Source organism: Alexandromys fortis, unplaced genomic scaffold (genome assembly GCF_014885135.2).
Source record: "Alexandromys fortis isolate MF-2015 unplaced genomic scaffold, M_Fortis_MF-2015_v1.1 scaffold_243, whole genome shotgun sequence".
NCBI classification, from domain to species: Eukaryota; Metazoa; Chordata; class Mammalia; order Rodentia; family Cricetidae; genus Alexandromys; species Alexandromys fortis.
The window spans coordinates 1,862,945-1,866,747 of record NW_026068121.1 but is presented as its reverse complement, the minus strand read 5'-3'; positions in this window follow the sequence as shown (position 1 = coordinate 1,866,747).

The following is a 3,803-nucleotide window of genomic DNA, read 5'->3' as shown; positions in this document are numbered from 1 at the left end:
TTCTCTTTTCCCCCTCCTGAGGAAGACAATAGCCAAATATTCCTCAATATATAAATGAATATAATAATTATAGGTAAATATAAGGTATATCAGACATGGCATTTATGGCTAATGGCCATACTGTAGAATAAAACAAATAAATGTAGAATAAAGAAAATGAGGCATGGCCATTCAATGCTGCCATAAAAAGGCATGAGGCACTGATAGCTGACAAGTGTGGGCAAATCCTTTGAACTTCATAATAAATAAAAATCTAGGCAAATGCCATTTATTAAGTGAATTTATTTAGATATCAAGACTAGATTAGGAGAGACAGATGGAAGAAGAGAGAGATGGAGAACATGTAAAGTCGAAGCTGTTTTGTAAGATAATACTATGGTGACAACAGTGTGAAGGAAAAGAGGGGAAGGAGTGAGTGGCCACCTGCTGTGCTGAGCATGGACCAGGCTCAGGACCAATTGGAATGATTGCTTCATTCACTAATTCTCAAACATTTGTGAGACACTCACCTTCTCTGTACCTCACACTTTCCACATGACTCAGGGGGTCACACTGTCTCCCTAGCCAGAGAAATAGATTCCAGGCCAGACCATATGACTCCCTGTAACCCTAGCACCCAAGAATCATGGATTTCAGACCTGCTTGTCCTATGGGAGAATCTGCCTCAAAATAGACAGACATTTAAAAATATTAGTGTTTTCTCACATTTCTGTGTGGTGTGTGTGTGTATCTCTGTGTATGCATATGTGTGGTATGTGTACATGTGTATGTGAATGCATGTATGCATGTGTATGTTCACGTGTGCATGGGTGGGTGTGCATTTTATATGCATATATGTGCTTTGTGTGGCTGAAAATGCATGTGTGAATGTGCATTGTGTATTTACATTTGAGTGTATGGGTTTTTACATGTGTGCTCATGAGAGCGTGTGCATGTTGTGCATGCATGTATATGTATACTTGGGTGTGGGAGTGTGTGTGTATGTTTGTATTATTTGTATGTATATGTGCATGTATCCACATTTATATTTGTGGATATGTCCATGTTTGCCTGTGTTGATGTGCGCATTTGTATGTATGCATCTATGAGTTCATGTGTGTAAGAATGTGTGTGCATGTTTGTGTACATCCATGTAGGAGTACATGTGTGTGCATATCTGTGTTGGTTTGAAAGAAAATAGCCCACAATGGTTGTGGCAGTATTGGGAGGTATGAATTTGTTGGAGTAGATATAGCCTTGTTGGAGGAAGTGTATCAATGTGGGGGTGGGCTTTCAGTTCTCCTATGCTCAAACTACTTCCAGTGTCACAGTCTACTTCCTGTTGCCTGTGGGATTAATATGTAGTAGCTCCTTCTGCAGTGCCATTTCTGCCTACACACCGCCGTGTTCCCCACCATGATGATAATGAACTAAACCTCTGAAACTGTAAGCCACCGCTACTGTGGGACAATGGTCTTGTATTCTATAAAGTTTTGTCACTTGTACTAGTTTAGTAAAATACTGATTGGACAGGTGCGAGGCAGGAAGTATTGGCAGGAGAATTCTGGTAAGAGGAAAGGCTGGGTCTGCAGTCATCACCTAAATGCAGAGGAAGCAAGATGAGAATGTCTCACTGACATAAAGGTACCAAACCACATGGCTAACACAGACAAGAATTATGGATTAATTTAAGATGTAAGAGTTAGTTAGTAAGAAGCTTGAGCTAATAGGCCAACCAGTTTATTATTAATGTAGACTTTTGTGTGTTTCTTTGGAACTAAACAGCTGAAGGAACAGGCGGGACAGAAACCTCTCAACACGCCACCTCAAATGTTTTCCTTTATAAGTTACTGTGGTCATGGTGTTTCTACACAGCAATTAAAACCCTAATACAATGCCCATATTTTCATGTGTATCTGTATGAGCATGTATGTGTGTGTGCATTATGCAAATATATCCATGTTTTATGTGTATGTATTGTGCATGTATGTCCATGTTTNAATCTCAAATGGCTGTAAGACATTTAAGGAAAGGTTCAACATTCTTAGCCATCAGAGAAATGCAAATCAAAACAACTCTGAGATACCATCTTACACCTGTAAGAATGGCTAAGATCAAACACACTAATGATAGATTATGCTGGAGAGGATGTGGAGTTAGCGGAATACTACTCCATTGATGATGGGAACACAAACCTGTCCAAACCACTTTGGAAATCGGTATGGTGGTTTATCAGAAAACTGAGAATCAACATACCTCAAGACCCAACAATACCACTCTTGGGCATATACCCAAATGATGCTCAACCTTAATATAAGGACATTTGTTCAACTATATTCATAGCAGCATTATTTGTTTATTTACAAAACCTGGAAAATATCAGATGCCCCTCAACCAAAGAATAGATAAGGAAAATGTGGTACATTTACACCATGGATTACTCCTCAAGGGTAAAAAGTAACGACATCTTGATATTTGCGTGCAAATATATGGAACTAGAAAAAAACATCCTGAGTGAGGTAACCCAGACTCAGAAAGATGAACATGGTATATACTCATAAGTAGATACTAACTGTAAAGCAAAGGATAATGAGTCTATAGTCCATGATCCCACAGAAGCTAAGTAAGAAGGTGAGCCCTAAGAAAAACATACTAGATCCTCCTTAGAAAGGGGAAATGGGTAAGATCACCTCACAAAATTGGGAGTAAATGGTGGAGCGAGAAAGGAGAATGGAAGGGAAAGAGGAGGGAAGAATGGAAGCCGGGAGGAGAACTTGAGGGAATGGGATAGTTGAGAAGGAGGAAAGACAAAGATGAGAGCAAGGAAAGGGATATTTTGATTCAGGGAGCCATTATTAACAAGAAACCTGACATTATTAACAAGAAACCTGACACTAGGGGAATTCCCAGGAATCCACAAGATGACACCAGCTATGACCCTAAGTAATAGAGGAGAGGGTGCCCGATCTGGCCTTGCTTTGTAGTCAGATTGATGAATATCTTAAATGCCATCATAGAACCTTCATCCAACAACTGATGGAAACAGGTGGAGACCCACAGCGGAGCACTGGGCTGAGCTCCCAAAGACCAGCTGAAGAGTGTGAGATGTGAGAATATGAACAAAGAGGTCAAGACCATGATGGGTACATCCACTGAAACAGTTCAGCTGAGCTAATGGGAGCTCACCAATTCCAGCCAGACAGGGAAGAAGCCAGCATAGGACCAAGTAGACCCTCTGAATGTGGGTGACAGTTGTATGCCTGGGGCAGACTGTGGGGCCACTGGCAGTGGCACCAGGATTTATCCCTGCTGCATTCACTGGCTTTTTGGGAACCCATTCTCTAGGATGGATACCTTGCTCAGCCTAGATAGAGTAGGGAGAGGGCCTTGGACCTTCCCCAAAGCAATGTTCCTTACCCACTCTGAGGAGTGGATGGGTTGATGTTTTCACAGTGTAGGTGGAGGGAATGGGAGGAGGGGAGAGAATGGGAACTGGAATTGGTATGTAAAATGAAAATAGGATAGCTTGTTTTTTTTTTTAAATAAAATCCAGTTAAATTAAAAAATAAATAAAAGGCAATACATTAAAAGAACAAGGAGGGAAATACAAGGACATGTAAGGAAGAAAGGAAAGGTGGAATGTTATAATTATATTCTAATTCAAATTAAGGGAAACAAAAGTATTTCAGTGTTGGATACTAAATCAGAAGTGAATAATGACAACTAAAGTTTAACAGGCAAGAAAATATAGATCTAGAGGAGAGACATCATTGGGGTGAGTGAGTTTCTGACCGCGGCAGCAGCCCGGGACAGAAAACTCAGAC